Source organism: Danio rerio, chromosome 11, assembly GCF_052040795.2.
Source record: "Danio rerio strain M-AB ecotype USA chromosome 11, GRCz13ab, whole genome shotgun sequence".
Lineage (NCBI taxonomy): Eukaryota > Metazoa > Chordata > Actinopteri > Cypriniformes > Danionidae > Danio > Danio rerio.
This window is the reverse complement of record NC_141031.1, coordinates 21,089,897-21,116,668: the sequence shown is the minus strand read 5'-3', so window position 1 is coordinate 21,116,668 and position 26,772 is coordinate 21,089,897. Positions and strand designations below refer to the sequence as shown.

The 26,772-nt window shown below is 36.3% G+C and overlaps 1 protein-coding gene across 1 annotated transcript in view; it reads right to left on the bottom strand.

Moving 5' to 3' along the window:
• Positions 1 to 19,139, bottom strand: part of ncoa3 (nuclear receptor coactivator 3) — an 86,913-nt gene extending 67,774 nt beyond the window's left edge. Inside the window, exon 1 of the mRNA XM_087273525.1 lies at positions 19,054 to 19,139. The gene's annotated coding sequence lies outside the window, so the exon portion shown is untranslated. The remainder of the gene's footprint in view (positions 1 to 19,053) is intronic.
• Between the last annotated feature and the right edge of the window lie 7,633 nt (positions 19,140 to 26,772).

Below are 26,772 nucleotides of genomic sequence, written 5' to 3'. Positions count from 1 at the left end.
TTAATGCACCCACTGAAATGCCTCAGAAGAAAACGACAAACATCTAGACAGGAAATGAATGCAATAGATCACCCAAACACTGTCAGCCTGCGTTCTTGGCATCAAGGGTTGTGTGTCATCGCTTGCAAACCACAAAGAGTCAAAGGTAAAGCAGCTCAAGCCAAAATGATGCGTTATATATAGCGATAGAAGCCTTGGCCATCTGTGTATACATAATTCAAGTTTAATTAAAATTTAGTAATGACAAAAGGCCAATGCGATCGCAAGCTGCTCTATTAATAGTGCATTGGATAGATGGACCTCCTGGAGGGAAGAGGACGCCCATCATCTTTTCCACAGTGAGGAGAGCAGTCCCCGCCCACGACTGGCCTCGTCACCTTGACAACAGGCCACAAACACGAGTGAAGAGGCAGACAGACAGCAGAGAGACCAGGATGTAATCTGTTTTACCACACGCTCTTGGATTCTAACCAGTAGGGTGAAATGCATTTCCAACCCAAAGCCATAAGACCCTCCTACATCCTGTGGCATGAACATCTAAATCCAGACTCCTAATACGGATTGACGTTGACACTCAGGTCTTCCATACATCCTATGCAAATATGCATTTTAGCCGTACTGGTCAAGCGTAGATTGCGGTGTCCGTTCAGTCTGTCACGCTCTTTTTGATGAGTGGCACATGTGTCTCAGGTGTGTGACCGGTCCCGACAGCACACAACGGCTGCGACAGTGGCTAATTAAAACATAAATGATGTGATTAAAGGGACAGACCGTTGCTTTCCCCACCTGGTGCAATCTTTTTTTTTTTTTGTTGGGGGGCAGATGCATGAGGTGCATCTGCTCTGCAGCAAAGCCGTTTTTTCTCACCGAGCTTGTATTCTACCTTTGATTAAATCAGCACAATGCTAAAATCCTATTCGGCGATGTCCCTTCAACATCATCAGATTATCAGCCTGAGACAGAGAGATTATGGACTGTGTGACACTCCTCAGGAACAAAGAAAGCTGAAGCCTATGGAAATGCACGGAGGAAAAGAGGGGTGCATCAACCTTGGATGCAAATAAGCTTTGTGGTTTGAAGGTAGACATTGAAAAAAACAGACAGCAGGCAGAAACCAGCGTCTACTTCCCAAACAGTGTTGCAGAAAAGCATATTTGTGATGTGCATAACGCAATTTATATTGGTTTGATTTATTTTTTGTAACATATTAAGGATCTTCCTTTATTTAATTATATTATGTACCTGATTATATAACATATAAAACATTGTGGATCGAATTTTTATTAGAAATATAAAAATTTAATTTCTGTCCAACACTCAGCAAACTGTCCCTGGCTCTTTAGGTTTTTGGTTTTCTCCGCAATTAGTTATGTTTACATTGTAAAGGTATTTTAGAATGGTTTTTGTGTTTTATACCAATTTATTATCAATTGTACATGTTATTCTTCTAAATTTTCTAACAAAATGATATTACATAAATGTAAAATGTGGATGTTGTTATTCTAACAACAACAGTAGACAGTAGAGTCCAAAGTCCAGCAATGTTTTAGAAGTCATTCTCTTATGCTTAACAAATTTACATTTACAAAAGCACAAAAGTAGAGTAAAACTAAAAATCATTTACCATTTAATAATTATTGTCTTCTACTGTAGTTTACTCCTTTTTTCAATAGCTGTTACCATCCACCTGTTTTTATGCACATTTTGAATAAGCGCATGAAAAAATGGTTGATGGAAATGCCAAGATGCGCATAAGTTTGAAAATGTGCATAAAAAACATATGCGCATAACTGAGTAGCATAAACTTTTATTTGATAAGAAAAGATGCATATAGTTTCCCACTGATGAATTGCAGCTGGAAGGGCATTCATTGCGTAAAACATTTGCGGGATAAGTTGGCAGTTCATTCCGCTGTGGCAACCCTAGATTAATAAAGGGACTAAGCCGTAAAGAAAATAAATGAATGAATGAAGATGCACATAAAATTAAAATCCAGTATGCACAGAAGAACCAGCAGCCTGAGAACATTGTAAAAGATCGGAAAGGTTGTTTTGGTCATTCTAAAATACCTTAATCATTTCAGTATTAGTGTTAATTATATTATTATATTTTTACCTCCAGAATAGTCAAGAGCATCTGTGGTCAGCATCTCACGCCTTAAAATGCCACCACGTGTTCATTGCATGTCGACATTAGTCTTCTGAGGCACAAGTCCTTTATTAAATAAAAAAAGATTAACGCAGCTTCTCGTACCACAGTAAATTTTGTTTTTACTGTTGATATTTAACGCCAGTCAATCAGGAAGTGAAAATTTTGTTTCTTTGACTGATGGAAATGCTGCTTTATTCGCATGTCTTTAATGCTAGGGCTGGGCGGTATATCTGGGTATATATCGATATGATTCCCCAATGCGATGTGGTATTATCCAATATCGTTCAAAACGATATGATTTAAGACCACACATGCGCATTCTGCGCGAAATAGACCACTCCAAGCTAGCACGCGAGCTTTACTTGCACAAATTTGTGCATGCGCAATTGAATCATTCACTCCACGAGTCATACAAAAGACTTCCTCTTCATGTGTAAGTACATCACAGCTGTCCTTTTACATTATAATACATTTAGCTCCGCGTTCTAGTCTGTTATAATTTATATGCTTAACAAGCATTTCATCACAATCAATTTCACTGAATCAATTTCATTACTTCTCATATCTATAGTCTATTCATTTCCATATGTAATATTTAGTAAAACAAGTTTAGTCAAAACAAAAGAAGTGTAGGATTTTTACATTGAGTGAAAGACTTCTCTTTAGATATCTTTCATGTTTTATAATTGTGCATAATCCATTTTAATACAAAGCAGGAGAAAGACTTGTACCGTGTTTTATTTATTAAAGATATTGTGCAGCTGTTATTTTTTGTGCAGCTGTTTACTTGTAAACAGGGAGAGAAACCTCTGTGTTTGATTTATATTTTGCTCAAAAATGTTTAAAAAAGTCTTAATAAAGGCTTTAACTCTCAAGTAAGCATTTATGGGAAAATATCGAATATATATCTTATACCTTCATTCCTCCTAAAATTACTGGGATATGATATTTTGCCCATATCGCCCAGCCCTATTTTATGCAATAATAATTATGCACTTTTCCACACAAATTTCATTTGCATCTTTGGATTGAAACATAACATCAAATGTTATGTCACAAACATTCAGAAATTCGACTTTTTTTTGGAACCTGTTTGGAAACTTTAAATAAAAAAATTAAATGGAAAAGAATGTTATTATAAACTAGAAGCAATAAGAATTGTCAATTTTGATAAACATTAATTACTGGCCTTAAAATGAATATTCACTCAAAAAATCATTTCTGTAATCATTTATTCTTTCTTCACCTGTTCAGAACCCCTTGAGTGTCATTCTTCTTTTAAGCACAAAATAGAATATTTTTAAGAAAGTCAACAACCAGAAACCATTGACTTGCATAGTATTTGTTTGTTTCCACTGTGAAATTCAGTGGTTACAAGTTTCTTCAAAATATATGATGTGTGCAAGTTCAACAGAAGAAAGATTTGGAACCATTTCAGGGTGAGTAAATGTTCATTTTTGGAAACACTACCCTTTAAACTTTTGACTGTTACTGCTCATGCAGCCCATATGTAGATACAAACAGAGGGGGTTTCAACCCTGGGTGCAAGAGGTGAGGGTGGGTTACTACACACAGGAAAGCAAAGCACAGAGTTGTAAAGGGAGAAGAAGAGAAAAAAGGCACAGTTCAGGTTTAAGAATCCCTTTCATATGTCAATAGTGATATTCAAAGACTGAACACTTTAATTGCATGTGTGTGAGACTAAATTTGTCCACATGACCCACAGCTGCACTGAAACAAAACTCTCACCTGGCACAAATGAAAGTTACTTTGTTCTTTCATGGAGAGTAAGACATTCTGATTAGTGACAGACCAATAAATCGGCTTTCTAAAACACATTTTACTAGGGATGTAACGGTATCAGAATTTCATGGTACGGTAATACCTCGGTATGAATGTCACGGTACGGTATTTATTGAATCATTTACAGGAAAAAACAAAACTTATGAAAATACTCCAAAAAAGTGCCAAAAGTGTCAATGACATACAAATTAGTCATCTATCTGTAAGCTTTGAAACAGGAACTTCAATTTTAATAACAAAAAATTATTAAACCATGTAAAAAAATAAAGTTTCAATTTAGTATTGTTGAAAACTCATCACATTCAACATTTAATCACTCACTCACTTAAATAGAGATGGGTTTAAAGGAAAATTGTCATATAACTATAATCTGGTAAAAGCTGGTATCTCTGGGTATTTACAATGTCCCCTGCAACAGAAAAAAACCCTCTCATTTGGGACTGAGGATTCTGGGACAGAGATATGACTTGGCCCATGTTGACAGCAGTGGGTAACGTTGTGCATTGTCTTTCCCCCACTTGAGAAGACAAACCATGAGTGAGATAGAGGTCTCTTTGCGGTACAAGTCAATGTCTGCATCAATCTGAACAGTGTGCTGTGTTTCTGCAGTCCCCATGACTGCTATTAGTCGTATTCACCAACTTGCAGGCACGTGCACACATAGGGCTCAACCTGTGCAGTGCACATGCCCTTTTTAGTCTTGGATAGAAAATGCCCTTCCAAATCGATCAAAAGTGCCCCCGCGACGCGACACAACCTCCGTACAGCCCTTCAGTAGACAACACCGCTCTTAAGAATGCGCGCTCAACCCCCCCTCGGCGCTTTACAATACGCTCGCGACAACACAGCTGATCAGAACGCGCGCGACAACACTGCTATTCAGTACGCGCGCGGCGACAACACCCGCTTTAGGTTCGATCATTTCCATCTTTTTTTCATCTCCGCTACTAGCAGCACACTCCATTTCCGCATTACTGGATCTGTAGCGACAGCAGACCGCAAAGGATTATGGCCACGCCTGGGCTGATGGGAAATGTAGTTTAAGCTACCTGCCGTTCGCTTCATTCGCCTGAGCAAATTTTCTCAGAAGACCTATAGTTTTACCGAGTCATGCGACTTCGGTTATATCGAAAAAAATTAATATTGCGGTATGACGGTATTTACAATACCGTTACATCCCTACATTTTACCACTAAATGGATTTTTTTTCAATAATACGCTCACTCAGTGTGTGAAAAAACACATTAAATGAAAGATGCACAGGTATTGAAAATTTGCCTGATACAGATCATTAGTAACGGTTTTATCTGGAAGCAAATAGGGATCCACCACCAATAACATTTTTTTAGAACCGATCCAAAAATTCGTCAATACAGATCTGATCCGATACTGTGCCGTATTTGTTTTTACATAACACAGCTTCTACTGAATTTAGTGTGAACTTAAGCACTTGAATATTCATCTGTACTTCACATTTAACTATCAAATAGCTTCAGAACATTTGGGATATAGTAGGCCTACATGACACATTTTTAGGGCCTTATAAGCTACCTTCAAGGCTTTTGTTGGCTTTTAAATTCCACAGAATATAGCGAACGTGCAAGACAGGATTTTGATTAGTCCCAGCTGGTACTCGATACCTGATCTAGCAAAAATATGCAGTATCGATAAGCCAATATCGATCCCAACATCAGATCTTTGCATCCCTAAAAGCAAATAACTAATATATATTATTCATTCATTCATTTTCGGCTTAGTCCCTTTATTAATCAAGGGTTGCCACAGTAAAATGAACCGCCAACTTATCCAACTTACATGTTTTACGCAGTTTGTGATTGTGCTAGTCACTGCGCTGCCCACCAATAATTGATAATTAATAATTAATAAATGCAAATTCTTGATAGGACTTTGAGTATCATTACAAAAACAAACCAAATACAGTAGATTTTAAAAAAAAACTCTAACAACAGCAAGCACTAAAATGTTTCAGATCAAATGCGTTCTAAAATACCTCCACAAATAATCGAAAGTGCATAAGCATAAAACATCAAGTTTTTAATTTACACCTGTTATTGGTGCAGCCCACCTATGACAGAATAATTTTTTTTTTACTTTTTTTTTTTTTTATTAGAATATGCAAAAAGGTATATAAATTGGGATCATACAAATACAAAGAAACATCAACAAAAACAACAAAAAAACAAAAACAATAAAAATATAGTCAGGTACTGGTAGGTGCGTGTGTGTGTGTGTGTGTGTGTGTGTGTGCATGCAAAGGTAACTTGGTGGACAGGTCAGAGTACATACATAAGGGATCAATCATAACAGTCAATAAATGAAGCAAGTACCACAGATATAAATAAAACAGATAGAAAGAAACCAGTCAGTGGTAAGGAGTAACACCAATGCTTAGTAATGTATGATAGTAATAATGACAGTAAAAAGAAAGGATAACAGAAATAATAACTGACAATAATAATAAATCACAAGTACTACACCAACTACTACTACTACATAGGGCTGTAACGATACACAATATAAAATCGAAATCGCGACACTCAGATCTACGATCCTGTGTCGCGGTGTAATAAGGAAGAATCGCGACACACCCACCCCGTGATACCTTTCCAATAACGTCACGCGTGCCTGCAAAAGTTGAGCTAATTATCACTTTTTTTCGTTCGACATTACAAGCACTGCTCCGTTTAAGCCCTCGCAATATTTAGCCGGGAGAGCTCGCACGGAGCTCTTAGTAAGGGACCGTCTGAATGTGTCAAGAATATCAAAAACAAAACCAACTTAACCCCGCTTGACAACCGACAACGCCAGAAACATTGCCAATGCTGTCAAAGCGGCCGGATTTTCAGCGCATATACAATTTGCTCACACTGTTAATGTGGCTGCGCAAAGAGGGATGGCCGTTCACCAGATGTCAGGTAACAGCGCAAACTTTTCTGTAACCGTGCTGTGCGCTTTCTGTTTGAACCTTTGGGAGTGCTGACTGACAGGTGCGTGAGGTCAGAAAACACGACGAAGCTTCCAGTTAAAATAAACACAGTTTCTATAGTTATAGCCTACTTTATTTAGAGATAAAGGTATATGGCTCTGCATATAATCACTCTATCTTGCTGGAGTTTATAGCCGTTTCGCTTTACTTCAGGACGCATTAACACCGATCTGAAGGTCTAATCGTTGTTTTAAGTTATCCAGAGCTGTATGAATATACAAATCTTGAATATCACAATAGTATTAAATATTACTATTGTAACAACACAGACAGCAACACTTTTGCACAATCGATATCCAGCTGATTCAGTCGTTTATAAGAGGACCGCGCCTCTTCTTTTTTCCTTGTCAACATAAAGGCAGTAAGGTGCGCCTTGTTTTCGGCCACTTGTTTAACTGCAAGGCATACTTAATTTGCGGGATGATAACGTATAACCCGTGCCTACAGACACATTTGCTAAAGAAGCAAAATGGAAGAAGAATATTGCTGTTTGATACAGACCTGTTGATACTAAACCAGCGCTTATGTTGACCTGGATCTGCGTAATAAACGCAACAAATAGGCTTTACTTTTTATTTTACAGCTTAAAGCATGTACGCAGATTAATGCAATATCATATTTAAACAAACTGTTTAGAAAAAGTCTACATATGCGCGCGTGTTGTTGTCTTTTCATCAGGCAGCGCGCGCACTTGAACCGCGAGGGAGAGAGAGGAAACCATAGGCTATATCAGGACATAATCTTTAAAATAAGGATTTCTATTAAAATGTAAAAGGTTTTATGATTATAATAATAACAGCGGGGCATTAAATAAATGCATATTTTCCGTAGAGCAAGCAATTTGAGGAAGTCTGCGATTTTTATTTGACGGAAGAAATAAACATATGATTGGAAAAAAAGCCTATGCCGGTTATTAAAAAGAAGCAGTCAGTATTTTCGTTTTGTAAAATAAATTAATTATTTAAGTGAAAATAATTTAGGGCAGTCCTATTTATTTTATTCATTTTATTTAGATTATTCTGCTCTTCTGTGCTAAACACTGCAGGTGCGTGAAGATGCTCTGTTGTTCTGTTCCGCTATTAATATATAAAAATAAATCAGTATTTTAAAATGCAATATTTAATGTGTCATACACAAAATAGACACGTCAATTTGTTTAATATAAAATTAATAGTAATCTGACCAGTTACCCGTAATAACCGATTAATGAGCGGCGGTTGTCAGTTAGCAAAATTAACGAAATTAGCATCCCTAGCTAGGCTATTTAATTTACTTTTTCTATTCAAGAGAACTTGATTGAAAAATAATTTTCAACATGCTTTAACCATCTAAACAATGGAGTTTAGTTTGGTTTTTCAACAGTATTTTGTTACAAAGAAAACAGAAGTGATATAGCTTTGGCTATTTATTTATTTTATATATGGCTATTTATATTGTTAATAATTTGCATAGTTAATATTGTTCTTTGATGTTTAGTTTATAAAGATTTTTCAAATGTTATTTAATTAAAAATAGTTTTAAAAATCTTTTTTTTCCCCACCCCACACAAAAAAAAATAAAATAAAAAATCGTGATACGAATCGAATCGTGGGTCAAAAATCGTAATACGAACCGAATCGTGGGTTTGGTGTATCGTTACAGCCCTACTACTACAACAGAAAGTTACTAATATTACAACTACTACTGCTTCTACTAAAGCCACAACCACGATTACTACTACTACAACGTCTACTTATACTACTACAACAATGGCTACTACTACTGATACTACTACAGCGTCTGCTACAACTAATACAACAACATCTACTACTACTACTACTACTACTACTACTACTACACCAACAACGACTACTACTACTGCTGCTGCAACAACAACACCTTTACTACTTCTGCTACCACTATACCAACGACATCAACTATTACAGGAACTACTATAACTACTACTTCAATAATCACAACTATAATCGATACCACTACAATGACTACTAGAGCTGCACGATACTGGCTAAAATGAGAATCGCGATTTTTTTGCTTAAAATAATCACGATTCTCTCACTATTCTGTAAATGTAAAATAAAGGTATGGTTAAAAACAAACATATGGCACAACATCGATAATAATGTGTAGGTCTACTGGTTTCTATAAATAGCCTAATTCTATTCTACTTTTAATAATTCTGATGTTGAATTATTATGTTTGAGATATATGCTTGCAATCTGTCATATCAGAAAATTTTATTCACTGGTAAAATCAGACATTTGCCATTATCCGATTATATTCAGCATTATAGGCTAGAGTAGTTATACTGACACTGTAAACATTTATTTTCATGCACAACTGTGGGTTCGCTATGAAAGAAAAAAACATATCAAATGCTTGTCGTAATCATAACTCTAAAATGCGATTTGATCATTTAAATGATGATCACACTTTCGGTTTCTTTTTGAATGCTGTTCATACTTCCCGCACGGCTCCCAAACGATCTTGCTATTCCACAAACTGAACATTATTTACAACAATTTATTACCTGTTACTCGCAACATATGCAGTTTCTGTTCCCTAAAGTACACGCACGCACATCTATCATGAAGTAGAGCGTGCACGCGCCTTTTCTGCTCACGGTCAGCAGCTCACGTCACATGTGTGATTTCCCGGCCGCGTAAACATCATTATATGAAGACAAAAATGACATTTTTAGGCGATTTATGCCTTATAAATACAGTATGTAAGTCATTCAACATCATTTGGAGGTGTCAATGTCACTGAGCAACGTATGTGAAACAATAAAAAAAAAAAAGACTCGTGCAGCCGCCTTTTTTCTCTCCTGAACTTGAAAATATGATTGACAGAATCGTAGAAATGCAGAATTAAGATCGTCTAGGGGGTCGAATCGAGATTGCGATCTTTTAACGATTAATTGTGCAGCTCTAATGACTACTACTACTACTACTAATAATGAAAAAATAACAGGAGGACAAGTCAAAACAGTAATAATAATAATGATAACAAAAGTAAAAGTAATACTGTTAGTGATAAAAGTGACGACGTGAAGGGAGATTGAGAAATCAGGGGGAGGGCAAGAAATAATAACAACAATAATAATAAAAATAATAATAATAATAATAGTAAATAAATAGTAAATAAATAATAATAATAGTAGTAGTAAGTAGATGAGGAAAGAAGAATTAAAAATAATAAATAAATAAATAAATAAAACAGAAAAGGAAAGGGAGGAGTCCAAGAAAAGAAACAAAAAGAGTCAAAAAATAAAGTGCAGCAAACAAAGCAATGAGAATAATAAATAAAATTAAAAATTATAATAAAAATAAAAAAACATTACTATAATAATGATAATTACGAACTATACAAACGCACAGGAAAGAATAATATTAAAAAGATGTATGATGGATTATTAATAACGTGATAACTATAATATACTCATGCTGGTAATAATAATAATAGTGATAATAATAAAAACAACAACAGCTTTAACAATAACTTGAGGAGGTGGAAGTTATATGATCAGAATTGAGGTATAGTGTTTGTCGTTGTTTTCAGGTGCATTAAAATAAGTGTGACGTGTAGCATGGATCACTCCAGTGCAATGCCCAGGCTGCCATGCCCACGTCACACTGATTTATACTACCGAGTCAATGCATCCGTATGCTCCGGCACAGCTTAAGGCCCAATCCCAATTCTACCCCTTAGCACTTCCCAATTCTCTTTAGCTTGAAGGCATAGGGCTAAGGGAAAGGGGTGAATAGCCTTTCGAATGAAGATTTTTCAGGACCACACTCGAAACCAAGGGGTAAGAAAATTTCCCAAAATACACCAGCCAGTGTTTTACCGCCATGTTTTTAAAACAAAAATGCTAAAACGAAAACCGCTAAATTATGCGTAATTCATAATCATAATTCCTGTATAGCAGTCCCACAACATTCTGACGCCCCATTCACATGGGGCTTCAGCGTCAACACTTCCCATTCACTTTGAATGATGTGACGTCGGGCGTTACAAAACTGCATTGTGGATCCGTCGGCGTCGATTCAGAGGCGTTGCTCGCTGCAGAAGTTGGGACTAGTTCAACTTTTCAAGCACCGACAGAAGTGACTCTGAAGCGCCGTGTGAATGGGGCGTGACACTCTAGAACGCTCGAATACCCAGTCAGAAAAGTCTAGTGGTTGGGAATGAGCTTTTTACAGTGTCTATATATGTCTATAATGTTAATGTTGTTTTTGTGTGTTTACAAAGATGAATATGGCCACTGTGTAAATTTACGGTACAGTTACGATCTTATTGCCACATTAGATCGTTATGATACCATGATATCCTTGCCTTCAGTGATTTCCGGAAGATAAATACAAAAAAAATACACAACTGAAATAACTACAGCAGTCACGATCGTCTGATCTCATATGAAGCAAGAACTCGCGTTGACCTATGATGACGTGTGCAGGTGTTTAGTGCTGTCCCAATTCTTAGGGTTAAACTTTGAAGCCCTTCCCTTTAACCCTCGGTTTTAAGGGCCAAGGGGAACAAAAATAGAACTGGGATTGGGCCTAAGCGTGGTTGCATAGCCCTTGCCATGGCTGACACCGACGCTGATGTGCACATCTCAAAAAATTTAACTACACATCGCAAAAACACGTAACGCAAGCTCTGTGATTGGTCGGCTTGAGTAGCTGTGATGAGTGTGGGCAGTATTGAGAGCCACGAGCCTGATGGAGCGAGTATAGAGTCCTTTAAAGGAGCTCTAAATGGAAACATTTGTTTTGTGTTTACCTTTATGATTACAGTTGTTGCATGTCCAACGGTTCCCACTACTGAATGAGCAAGTATTAGCTACTTGTAGCGTTCAGAAAAAAACAAAACACCTGAGAATAAGCACAACACAGAGGAACATTTAAACCTATTGCCAGCTAACGTTTCGAAAGTGTTATTGCAGATCAACACAAACAGCTCGCAGAAGTATAAATGCACAGCAAGGCAGTCGCCGTGGGTCATGCCGATCACTTGATGCAGGAGTATAAACCAGCCTTAACAACAAGTGTAAACAGATCCTTTAAGTTGCCACATTATGATAACTGAATCTAAATTAGTGTCACAAGCATCATGCCTGAAACCTAAAGAAAGAGCAACTTAGACATTCTTCAAAATTTCTCCTTTTGTGTACTCACATTAATCACACTGGTTTTGGAATGCATAAAAAGATGACAACCTATTCATTTTGCGTTGATCTAATCCTTTAATTGTGGAGTAAATACTCAACAGTAATTCAGTTCGGCTGTAATTCGCAGTACAGTGGGGTTTTGTAAGTATGGAATTCTGAGTAACTCTCCACAAACCTTTCGTCAAATTGGGGGGTGGGGATGCTGGCAAAATGAAAACAAGGTGGCCGCTAAGCAGTTGAGAAGTTCATCCAGAGTTGACTTTCTCTCTTTCCATCTACTTCTCTCTCTCCCTCCCTCTCCTTCCTCTAGGCTTGACTGCCGGAGAACGCATCTGGTAACGTTTACCTCGTGACTTCAAACTTTTCTCTACTATTATACAACAGGGCCCTAAACACAACACAAACACACACCAAGTCTTGCTAACTTTTTACAATGGTAACAAGACCAGACCAGGGCCTTACCCTCCTGTGGGCTTATTCAGGTGAACCCGTTTTACGAGCATTCTTCAGCGGAGCCAAAAAAAGAGAGGAAAAAAAAAACAGGAGTATGCACTTTTTACTCTTCAAACCTTGTTAGTCATTTTCCCCCTCCACCTCCAACAAAAAAACAACAACAACGGAATCAGATGGGCGCTGGAAAATGCAACAACTCGCAATGAGTAAATGACAAATGGAGCACGGCTGTAGTTTCCTTTCACCATCTCAGGAGAGAGTCTGCATGCACATAAAGTGTTTGCATAAATTTCCAAGTTTCACTTTCAGACACCCACAGCACTGCAGAGCTTCCTTCCGCGTATGTGTGCATATCATGCACATGCCGACGCCAGGCACATCCAGCTCGTCGTCACCGCCCGAACGACCTTGAGCCAGTCGTGCAGGAGTGTCGTCATGGCAACACAGCTTTACACAAGCAGCCACAGCTGGATGCAACTTACACATTCCTCTTAAATTCGACTTGTGCTATAGGACTCTGGAGGGAGCTGTAAAATGCAGCCGACGCGCACGACGACACTCGCACGCAGATGCCATGCAGAGGCTCTTAATTATGACTCATAAGTTTCCAAATGATTCGAGCTGAATTTTTGACTAATGAAAGACAAACCTTCACAGTTCCACTTGTGAGTGGAGTTGTTTATTAACCAAATGAGCATGAAGAAATTGTTTTAATGTATTCCTTTAGGTGGAATAAACAATCTAGCATCCATTCATGGGTTTACAGGAACTAAGTGAAATAAAATGATTACTCTCTATGGAGAGTTCACTTTACTTTTCTGCTTCTCTAGTTAGCAGACTGGAAAGTTTCAGCAACCTACAAATTACGATGATCCCCAAATCGGGAGTATTTATGTCTGAAATGTTTTTGTTGAGGATTTGAGCAGGTGCAATAAATCATTAATATGCAGAACGGTTTAGTTCAGCCAGAACTGTAAGTTATGGCGTTCTTTCATAGAGAGTAAGACATTCTGGTTTGCTAGAGTTCAATAAATCAACAGTTAGAAAAGGCAGTTTACCAAAAAAAGAAACTTTTGCCATAATTTACACACTCTGTTAAAAACAGCCAAAGAGCTAGGCATGCATCGATATGGAAATTCTAGCTGATACCACAAACCGATAAGTCTTCATGTTTTGAAACCGATAAACGATATTTCGATTGATTAATACAAATATTGATCTGATTTTTCAGAGCCAAATAATAGTAACTTAATGCAAACACGTACAGTAGACAACTTTACATGCAGCATGCATCTAATGCGGATCAACTGGTGGAAATTACCAATTATTTTTATCTGTCAAATATTTGTATTATCTGGCTGAAAAGGATAACTTTAAAAATGAGACTTTGTTTGACAGAACAATATTTGTCTGAGGTGCAACTTTTGACATTCTGAGGATTCAAAAATTGCAAAAACATTTTTAAGAATGTTAAGAATAAAGTTTTCATACATTTGTGGAAATAAATTTACACAAAGTCTTAACGGAATGTAGGGCTGGGCAGAATTGCAAAAATGCAGTCTCAATAATTATTTTCGTCATTGAACAATAACAATATGCTTTTAGATAGAAGTTTTTAATGATTTCAGATTTAAAAGAGCATCCAACAATGACTGAAGCCACAAAAATTAGAGGGTCCAATAAACAGCATAACAGTTTTGGCTGATAAATTTTTAGTGGACGAAAATTTGGTACATCTCTAATTTCAACACACTTTTAGATTCCTATTGTTGCACATTTCTGCTGTGTGATTGGCTCTTAGACCAGTATTGAGTGAAAAGGTCCAGAGCTTATCATTGTTATTGACATAAATTTTATGGAGATTCGATGTAATATAGTTTATTGACCAGACATAACAGAACATGATCTTTTTTTTAATATTCTAATGATTTGTGGAATAAAATAAGAAATCTATAACTTTGACAGATACAATGAATTGTTGATTATTGCCAAAAATACATCCATGCAGCATAGAACCATCTTTGTGGTCCAGAGTAGGCATGGGTCGGAATAGGAGTCTGATAACATTGGATAATGATATCACAGTATTATGGTATTGTGATTACTGTTCTAAAATAAGTTATTTTTAGATATCTGTGTAAAAAACAACAAGATTTCCGCCATTGAACACAATATATATATTTTATTTTGAGAAACATTTAAGATATTTTGGAAAAGTAGACTTGCCAGGCTAAATAATTCAAATGAATCATTGACTTCTGCTGCCTTCATTACTTTTAAAAACAGGTTTCTTTACAACTTGAAAAGGCATTTTTGAAGATCTTTCTTTTTTAGGATGGATGTTGTTTTAGAAGCTAAATAAAACAAATAAAATAGTCATAAAAAACATGTATAAAAAAAAAAAAGGAAAACTAGAAAGTAAATATACTCTAGGAACTATATAACAGAAAATGTTATTGATTTTAAAACCTCACCTTTTTAAAGCGCAGTAAACCTTGAAAACAGTTATCATCCCATGCGTAGTCCAGAGTCACAAATATGAATTCATCAGCCAACCCCAATATGACCGCATATACATTGTGCATCAATAAAACAACATAAGCCCCACTAACTTTCACTGTACCTAATATTAACATTCATTTTCAATTACACACCGTCATTCAAGATGCATTACCAATTTGTGCATTCAAATGCATCTTTTGCAAACTTTTGTTTGGATTTTTTTAAAACCCTTCCCTCGTATTTTGTCACTTTCGCTGTTGTGATGAGTGCTACACGCGACTTTTACTGAATGAACAAAGCCACATCACATGACTTTTGAGCGAACAGGAAAACAAGTGAATGAAAAGGATGTGGTTGGCAACTACAATTCTGATTGTAATTCATGTTTTTTTGTGCAAAGTATGAATAGCTTGTTTTACTTTTTTTGCTCGGTTTTTTACTAATTAGCAGAATGGAAAGTTACAGCGGCCTGCAAACTCCAAATCTGCAGGATCCATGTCTGAAAATGTTTTCGTTAAGGATCTGAACGGCTGCAATAAATCATTAATAACCTGTAAGTTCCAAGCGGTTCGTTTTTCGATTCATTTTGCACACATGAGTCACTGAGATGTGAGTCAACCTCACCACGCGTATTAAAAGTTTACAGGGCTAAAATAACCCGCCTGCACCGACACCTTTAACTACTCTGAGCAAAAAGCCACTGCAAGTAGCAGGTATCACATTTCAATTAGTGCAACAATCAAGCTTTTGTTTCAACCCACCGCCACCAACACAAGCGCCTTGGAGCAACACTATACACCCCCCACCATTAATCTTACATTCGAAACAAACACACAGATACATGATATAACTGGACCATTTTCCCTGCTCTGAAAATAACCGTCACCCACAACCACACTGTTTTCCTTCTTTCACTCTCATGCAGCACTCAGAGAATGGCAGCATTTTAACTTCATGAAGAATTGCGAACTGACAAATGCAAAATGAGCCAGGACGATCAGATAAGTGTCAGAAAGGTGACGAGAAACACATTAGTCATTCTGTTACTTCAACAGTCGCAGCCTCACAGCGGTAAACCACACAATATCTACGCCAAAAAGAAGTTTAAAAATGTTTATGGTTCGACCAAATTTAACTATTTAATTTAATGTCCATCTTCCATCCATCACAACAGATGAATTTTGGATAAAGTTTTAAGCTGGTTTCTGTATAATGGAAGTCAATGAAGACAGGAAGCTGTCAAGCTCTACAACCTTATTAAGGTATAATAAATGTGGTTTATATTTCAAGACATTTCCGCAAGTCTTCTCAGGTCACATGATAATTTTGCTTAATAAAACAAAACTAAGCAACTGTTCATCTAAACACGTGAATGAGATAATCCAGTTTACAAAACTAGTCTAACTGAATACAAATAACTAACCAATCTTGTTAAAGTTAAAATTATATTTAAAAGCTTATTATAAACATACTAAATAAATAAACAAGTAAATAAATTAATGAATCTATTTATTTGAATAGATAATTAAAATAAATAAATATTTACCTCAGCATATAACCAAAAATTACCAGTAAAGTTTTTTTAAAAACAAGACAAAAACTAAATAAAGTTACCAAAACCAATAATAAGTACATATTAAAATCAGAATAAATATTAAAATGTCACATAAATAATATTAACTTTGATTTACGCACCACAGTTAAGACAATAGTTAGCCATTGAATGGCAAGATGATCAGGGAACAATGACTAAAATGTTTGTCTGTCATCATACAACACAAGATAAATAGCAAAAATGGGCAACTGGTCAACTTTTATGATACTTAAATAACATTTTTTTTCCTCCCGCTGTCCAGATCCATGCTCATATTAAAAAGACAATGCAAAGTTTAGTTTTTGAGGATTACTTCATTATACACCACACACAAAAATTAAAAAAAAGTGTTCAAATCGAAACTCTGACAGTCCTTCAATCAAATCATGGGAAATCTTTTGCGCAAGCATTTTTTTCTTCCCCTGAGAGTGTCCGAGTTAATGAGTTATAGAGCCAGAGCTAACAAATGGACGAGGACAGAGAATCTATGCATCCTTTAATTCTTAACCCCATCTGCAGTCAAAGCGTTCAACACAAGATTGATTCATAGTTAATGCAGCCTGACGCTCGGCGTGTGAGAGAGAGGGAGCAGGGGAGAAAGGAACAGATAAAGGGGGAAGGGGGGCTCAGCCTGCGACCAGTGTGAGGAAGAGTTCAGAGGGTCTTTTCCCACACGCAGTCAGGGCATCCGTGGGTCCCGTAGCGTGTGAGCACCAACATACAGCACTATATGCAGCAGAACGCATGTTCTGTTCTGTTCTAGTGCATTAAACTACTGAAATAATACACTATATCTGATATGGTGAATACAAAGCTGCAGACCAAACTAGAAATGTTATGACATAATTATTAGAAAGATTCTTAATATACTGTGGAGGCAGTAAAAGCAAATCAGTCACGGTTTCAGCTGTGTAATATTAAACAGGCAGAGTACAAGCATGTTGTCTACCAATGTACAAATATTAACCAAATATATATCAAATGGATTTCTGGAAAAAGTTGGTACAATAAATGTGGTTCTGTGATGTTTCTATAAATGGGCAGTGAATATTTTCTAAATGGTGGGAAGTGGTCAAGCTCTCCTAGCTCACAAAACTGCTGCAAATGGATCACTACATAATGTGAGTTGCTGTAAATTTAGAGGAACTTACTCAAAGTTTTCCAGCAGCGTTGCAGTGCACTGAATACCTCAGGCTAAATCATTGCAATTAACATTGCAGGAGCGAAGAATGGGAGTGTTAAAATAGCGCTTGATGACTCTGATAAGATTCGTTCACGTTTCTGCGTCCACAATGTACACGTTCTAAACGTGCCTGTCATGGTGTCTGGATAGGGAGACAACCATAATTATAGAATTTAACATGGTCAGTGTGATCTCCATCACATTTGATTATGACAAAAATAATAACCATTGGAAAAATGTACGATTAATAAGACTCATCTTGCTGGCTTGCCTATTAGCAAAGTGGTAAATGCTGGTTTTAAAGTGCATTATGACTTCAATTGCTTTGATGCACTCCAGTTTGGTGAGCAGAAGCGTTAAAACAATGTAATCATGCTCGGCATTGATTTGTTCATTTCTAACCCATGAAAATTTAATCTCCACCCTCTGTGTCACAAACCAGGAAACCATCTTGTTGTTTGGGTATTTTGAACTTCATCATAATGAAGTGAGAGCTGAAGCTACAAAATATCCTCATACAACTACATAACACACCTGAAAAAATTATGTGTTGTTGCAGTTTTACATTAAAGGTCAGAATGAAAAAAAAGTTGGAAGAATAAATAAAAACTTTAAATATTTATGTTAGAAGAAAACTTCTTGCTAAAACAAAGTAACTTCAGCTCGTGTAAACGATCAGCTGATCCTACAACTGGTCAACAAACTTGCTTCTGATTAAACATCATAAAAAGAAAAAACTCATTTTGTTGTTATATTAACCTCGATATTATACAAAACAACCATGGAAATCGCACAATAAACAACGTTTCCCAAATAACTTATTTATTTAAGGTCGTAGTTCAACTCAAAGGACACAAACTGCATTTAAACCTCCTTTAAAACGATGATTAACTTGGTAAAACAGCGTTAAACTGTGTCTAGATAATGCCAAAATGTCCGTAAATATATTTAAAAATCTATAAACGGATCCTGTTATGAAAAGTAAACAAACATGCTGGAGAATGTTGTCTCTGGCAACACTGTGTTACTACGATTATTGTCTCAAAGGCAGAATAACTAGGTGGCAAGATCCCCACCATGGACAAGAATCTGCTTCTAAATAACCGGCATCGCGTAACATTGTTTCAAGAACACAACATTGTTCAAACGTCTTTGTTTACGATCGCGAGAAAGTGATTCGTTTCACTTACCGGTGCAAATGTATCCAGTGAAACACTCCAGTTTCTTTAAGCCACTTCTACGCATCCGCCATCTTCAGCATTAGCTATGTTTGTTTAAATGGGAAACACTCCCAAAGCTTAAAGAAGCCTGACTGAATCGTGTGCGCGAGGGCTTGTGGGTAATGAGGTTCTGCCATCCGGGCGATCAGCGCATTCTCCTTGAAGCTACAGAGGATAAAAACTACAATTACATGAACCCCCGCAGATCGAAAAATAGACATCCAGTAGGAGATGGGCAGTAGTAGCAATATCGTAGAAAAAAATATAGTGCATTTATTTTTAGCTCAACCGAGGACCACATAGAGATAACAGTCACGTATCCCTAATGAGTACGGTGACGTACGCTTTTATTTACATAAGTTGCGAGTGATGAATTCGCTGTGTTCGCGCGAGATCGAATTATCTGTTTCGTAGCACACCTTTTTATTCATAGTATGCTAAATCAAATCACTTTATTGTCACTTCAAAATGTACAAATGTCTCTTGTGATTCATCAACAATGCAGTGACTGTAAAATAATGTAGCCTACAAAATATTACACATTGTAATATCAGTATGATATATACAAAAATATACTTTAGTTTAAATAATATATGCACCATTTAACCAGTTATTTGAAGTTGCACATATGTTGCAAAATAGTACTTTACAAACTAAACCGAACAAATATACCCTAGATATCTAAATGTGGAAGCAAATTTATAATTTAAACCACATATGCGTATTTAAATATTAAAGGTTTATGTCACTTTTGAGCAGGAGTGGCCAAACTTTTTCTTTTAAAGGGCCAAAATCAAAGCTTGATTAAGACCTGTGGACTGAAAGTAAATATAGCAAACTATTACTTTAAAATTGCCATGGGTAATTTCCTAATTTATTTCATAACTTTTATAAATAAATAGAAAAAAATACTTCAATCGTATTTATGAATGCATGCAATTTTTTTTTGAAAATGTATACTATCTTAAAAAACTTATTACAATAAAACCTTTAAAAAATATATTTTTGAAAAATCAAAACAATGGAATTCAATGCTAAAAACAGTAGTTATGCTGAACCTGCCTTTGCCTTGATTTGCAGGTTGTTGTCTTCTGCTTTGTCCCCTATTCGTTAAGTGACAGTATGGACATTTTTTACAAATCTAATTCATGTACAAAGTTAAAGTGAAACATTTAATTTCAGTTTGCTATTTTTGTTGCTCAACAATAAAACAAACAAACAAACAAAAAGTTTCATTAAAATACAAATGAGAATCTCCATCAAAGGCATTATCAAGCCCTTCCCAATAATTTTCCTTCCGGTGGGCCAAATCCAAGGATACAAAGGGACAACTTTGCTTTTGAGGGTAAAGTTATATGCAGTTTATTAAAGATACATTTAGCACAAATAGATTGTTTTCGCTTTAGGCTACTTACATTTTGCTGACATGATATTGTGTATTTTTGCAGTTAATTTCCCATACAGCTGCATGTGTGTTTTATATAGTTAACAAGTTGTTCTCATGTGGGTAAGATGCCCTCACAATCTATTTTATTTATGCAAAAGTAACAAATATTAAAAAGGAGAGTTCGTTTTCTCTCATAGTACTGCGTGTGCAGGAAGAGATTCTTCAAAACATATTGTTTTATACATTATAAATGACACAGTAAACTAAGCAGCATTTCTGTAAATTATTAAATGCACATGGATCTGATATTCATAATAAACTCTCATTCTGTTGTGCATTTTTTATTTCTCATCAAAGTATGCCATCCATCGCTCACATTTTGACAGTGGTGATATTTTTTGTGAAAATGGATGGCATACAATAACATTTGAGATATAGTTTGTAAGAAATATGTCTTTCACAGGTAAAGATGTCCTCGAAAATTAATTTTAATTGTGCAAAACTACAAAAATAACACAACAAATACTTACACTAAAAAAAAATTACATTTACTGTTTGTTTAAACTGCTCATTTTAAATAAGCTGAAGCAACAACATTCTTGAGTTGGGTTTTTTTTTTTGGGACAACTTAAATGTTCAATCCACTTAAATTTGTAAATACTAAAAAGTAATTTAAATCTTTCATGTCGCCCCAACACAAAATTCATTCATGTTGTCCTAACACAAATCCATTAAGTCAGTGTAACAAATTTAAGTGAATTGAACAAAAAACAATTAAGTTGTCCCAAAAAAATCTCAAGAATTGTGTAGGTTTAGCTCATTTTAAATAAGTAGTCTGAACAAGCAGCAAATATCATTTTTGTTTTGAGTATACTGCTGCATGTGCAAGAGGAGATTCTACAAAACATATTGCTATATACATAATAAATGAAACAGCAAACAGGTCATTAATAAAGACGCACAGATCCATGATATTACTATAATCATTGTACATTTTTGATCATCACGTACAGAGAACCAAATGATCAAAACAAGACATTTTAGGACACACTCGTGCTCTCGTGGTCTGCAGAGGCTGAAAGTGCTCTGCCCTCTGAAGACCAGACATGGAAGATAGCAATGAACTAGTCTCCATGGTGATCTCTGAGGCATACCAGTGTTGAATTTCAACTGTTGGAGAAGGAGACAGCGCTAAAGAGGGAGGGAGTCAAGGAAAAACAGAGGGGAGGGAGGAACGGTGGGAGGGAGGGGGAGGGGAGAGAGACAGACAGACTGAGAAAGAGAGAGAGTAGTAATTAGCTCATTGCTAGCTGTTTCCTGTCATGACAGTTCCCTGTGATACAACCTCGGGTCTCATCTGGCCAAAAAAAAAAAAATGTAGACGTGAAGCATCAAGATATTTCACCTCAAGAATTGCAAAGGAAAAACTCAACAGTTTTTGGATTGTGATCATCAACCTGCATGCCACAAAATTTGCACCACTTTGAAGCAAAGTGGCACTGTATATATCTCAATTTTCATCACTGAAGACTAATAGCCTGGTATATGCCAATAAAACAAAAATAATTTGCATTTGTCCACAACTGAGAGTCCCTTCAGAAACCCAAAAGAGGCCCATAGACCTGTTGTTGTTCCCTCCCCCAATTCACAGCACAATCTGACTTCCCCCTTCCAAGAGTGTGAGACGGTTTTTACCCACCAACCCCCTCTGTCCCCTTTGAAAGGACAGGAGATAGCAGTTTAAAAGCACAGGAGATTAGCCCCCAATCATCTGCATATATAGATCCTCTACCTGCAAACACACAGCCATGAACCTCTCTTTCTTTCACCCACGTGAAGTGCTTTTGTGATTTACTAGGTTAAATCACCTCTTCAGGAATGTGTGGATGAGCACTGAGTATGAAATTGAAAGCGCAATAATTACATCTGTTTAATTCAAGGTTAGGAAATTGTATGAGTACGTTCGAAGCTCTTGAGGGCAATTGAGTGTTTAATAAAGGAGATAAATGAGATGCTGTGTTCATACTTTACTTGCAGTATTGAAAATCATACAGGCTGTCAGTGTATGTACATTATGTTTATAAATGTACAGTATACTGCAGTTTAAACCAGCATGTACTTGTGACTCATCTGGATATTGTAAGGTGCCGCCTATGGAAAAACTCTCTGTATCATCGATATTTCTTTGGCTTGAGATCTTCCATGCTGTGCGAGTGTGTGTCTGTGTCAGTATGTGTTTTGATTTATTAATGCAGCAGGGAGTCTCAGACAGCTGTCCTCAGCAAAGATGACAACACGAGAAGCTGAAAGCTGAATAGCCTCCTCTAGTGGACAGCCTGAGATATGACCGTTTATAGGGTTTGACCCCAAAGGATCTTGTAGTTGACAAAGAACATACTTGATGAATCGTTTGAGTGTATAGACTTAAAATAAATACATACTTGTTCAATTAAATGTTTTGTGACTAGGTAACAGTCTCATTTGTTCTCACATAGATCTCTTTGTAAAATAGCCTGAGAAACAGATTCAGCTTCTTCGTCAACACTTGAACTTAACACTCTCTAAATTCTGTTTTAGTAGAGATTATTTGACAAATACAATTTAACCGGCAGTCTAATTTTACAATTTTCACTGACTTTTCATGACTGTGAGCCATTGTAAAGTGTCTGAATACCTCAGGTTGTTCAGAGGACATCAAGGTCAAAGGGATGAGACCTTCAGCTACAGAAAGAGAAGCTGGTTGTCCCAAATCTGCGATGTCTAGAGTATTTCATCTTTACAATGTCATTAATTCATTCGATTCACTCCAAGAAGGTTGGTCATCCACAAAAGATACATGTACGAGAGGGCAGGATAATGCAGAGAATTTTAATGGGCTATCGGTTCAACACTGAAGCTGGGATTGATCACAGTTCAGAGCTGAACAGAGTAAAGATTGTATCTGAATGCAGTATCTCAGTGTATAAGACAATTTGCACTGAAATCCTCTGATCAGCCTAAAGAATCAAATGACTTGACTTAGCTTTGTTGAGGAGCATGTTGTGTGGACAGAGAATTGTATCAAACACTTTAGTGATGAAAGCAAGTTTAATAAATTTGTGTCCAATAGAAAGCAAAACAAGGGGGGAAATTACTCAACGCTTATAAAAAAATGCATAAAAATGTTTTGGGGATACATTTTGCAGCAGAGGATTGGTGTCTTATTAAGCTAATGTACATGAGAGACTGCAAAATGTTTACCAGAAGCTCCTTCGGAAACGTGATTGCTTCAATGCATTGCTTAATTAGACAGCAATTCTTTTTCAGAACAACGAGACCACTGCAGAATGGGTAAACCAGTTCCTTAAAGCTGAAAACATCAAAAAATTAAATGGCCAGCCTACAGTCCTGATCTAAACCTGATTGAACTTCACAGAAAAATCCTTGCAGCAGCGTTTTGAATTGGAAACCAAACACATTTAGCGAATTGTGGAAGAGACTGACGAAGAGAAGATCAAGATCAATCATTTTGATCCCCCTAGCAACACACAAAACCAAAACAACATAGTAATAAACATTTGCGTGTACAATTTTTATAACTTAATGGAAACATTAGCCAAATCTTCTTAGAACATGAGTTGTTAGCTGGATTTCTTCTGTTCGGTTGGATATGTAGACAATATTTGTGGTACACACTCATCAACAATATGCTTGAAAAAACAACACCGATAACCAACATGGTTTCAACATTGCTTGTTCAAGCCTCGGCTTTGGTTACAAGTCCAAAGACATGTGGTACGGGTGAATCGCGTATGCTAAAATTGACTGTAGTGTGTGAATGAGTGTGTATGGATGTGTCCCAGTGACGGGTTGCGGCTGGAAGGGCAACTGCTGCGTAAAACATTTGCTGGATAAGTTGGTGGTTCATTCCACTGTGGCGACCCCAGATTAATAAAGGGACTAAGCCGAAAAGAAAATTAATAAATAAATAACCAACATGAATAAATAGAACCTAGGGTTGGTAAAATATTTAGTATTACTAAATCCACTTAAACACATTATTAAGCAATTTGTAATGTACTAAACATGCTCTGAACAACTTGGCAACTGACTAAAACACCATTAATGACTTAAACCATAATCGATATGCAACAGGGGGCGAGGCAGGGGGGGGGGGGGGGGGGGGGGGGGGGGCGAGGCAGTGGCGCAGTAGGTAGTGCTGTCGCCTCACAACAAGAAGGTCACTGGGTTGCTGGTTTGAACCTCGGTTCAGTTGGCATTTCTGTGTGGAGTTTGCATGTTCTCCCTGCCTTCGCGTGGGTTTCCTCCAGGTGCTCCGGTTTCCCCCACAGTCCAAAGACATGCGGTACAGGTGAATTGGGTAGGCTAAATTGTCCGTAGTGTATGTATGTGTGTGTGTGTGGATGATTCCCAGAGATGGGCTGCAGCTGAAAGGGCATCCGCTGCGTAAAAACTTGCTGGATAAGTTTTCAGTTCATTCCGCTGTGGCAACCCCAGATTAATAAAGAGACTAAACCGACAAGAAAATTAATGAATAAATGGATATGCAACAGCAAGTAAACAATAACAACAAAAAATGATTCATAAAAATAAAACACTTTCATGGAGCAACATTATAGCACTTATATATTCAGCTCTGAGTTTTCTTGATTCAATGTGTGCGTATTATTCCTTCTTTCTAGTTACTAACACATGAAGTCTGGTTAAGTAAAGAAACAACAAGAAACAACAATTACTAACACATGAAGTCTGGTTAAGTAAAGAAACAACAGGTGCGGGTGTGTTTTTTATAAGCTGACACATTGAAAGGTGCTGGAGAACCCGTTTAACTGGTGCAGGTTTTAAATAAGTTCAAGCTCCACCCTCTCAGGTCAGTCAGAAACACATGATCATGGCGTATCAGACATCAAGCCAATGTGACTTTTCAGATCTGAACTGATTTTGAAATAGTAGGCATTGGTCAATGGTTAAACACAGGGTATCATACAGTAAATCACTTAAGATCACATAGAATTTCAAGGTGAAATTCAGGACACACAGAAAAAAACATTTATTTGCTAGATAGAAGAATGATACATTTAAAAATGCTATCTTTTTAGGTTATATCAAATTACCTTTCAAGTTATTTGAAGTGAATAGAAGTGATTACAAGTCACTTCAGCTTACATTTTATTAAATTGACGCTAAAGATAAAGTTGAATTTTGTATAAATTGTAAATAAAAAGTAAAAACTAATTTTAAAATAAATAAAATCACAAAAAGGCATGTTGTCATAACATAATGGTCATATAATCAATGAGACATTTCATTTAAAAGCCATGTGATCATGCGGAAAAAAGTGAGAAAGAGTGTTTACAAGGGTTTCACATAAAAATGTTTTATAACCAAATATTTCACACTTGTTGCACTTTTTGACATGTGGTTGCACATGTGAAGCTGGTGTTGTTTTTCTGGAATGGTTTTTGCAATCTTTGTGTTCTAAAAATGTTCCAAAATACCACAAATGTTTGATATTTTGCCAGAAATGTTAACCTAAACGTTCTGTTAACCTTCTCATCTAAAAGGGAAGTCGCTCTGAACATTGAACAACAGTTAAGAACAACATTTACTAGTATTAAAAGAATGATCTGCTCCTTAATAATGTTAGCAAAATGTTAGCACAAACATAACATTTACTCAAATTTCATGGATATTTGTTTTCTAAAAATGTTTTTGTTGGAAGGTTGATGGTTCGAGTCCTGGAAGTGAATTGAATAAACTAAATTGACCATAGTGTATGTGTGTGAATGAGTTTGTATGAATGTTTCCCAGTACGGGGTTGCTGCTGGAATCCGCTGTGTAAAACATATGCTGAATAAGTTCACAGTTCATTCCGCTGTGGTGACCCCAGATGGATAAAGGGACTAAGCCTAAGGAAAATAAATGAATGAATAAATTATAAATAGTCACATTATTACTAAATTTTGGAAAACAAAAAGTATTAATCCAAAATGTTTGCAAAATAATAAAATGGTTCACATTTTCATAACCAATCGTTTAAAAAAGAATAGATTTTAAAGACTGAACATTTAGATATTTTAATATAAAGGTTATTATAACATATGTATAACTTACACAAGGAAACATTAGGTGCATATATTGGTAGTTTTTATGCTAGGTTACATGCTTAAAGAAACAAAACATGATGCTAAATTTACTGGATTAAATATAACAGGTATAACAGCTGTAGTAAATGATTAACAAATTAACCGAGCTTTTCCAACATACAATATGAACCCAAAAAATATATATATTAAAGCTGA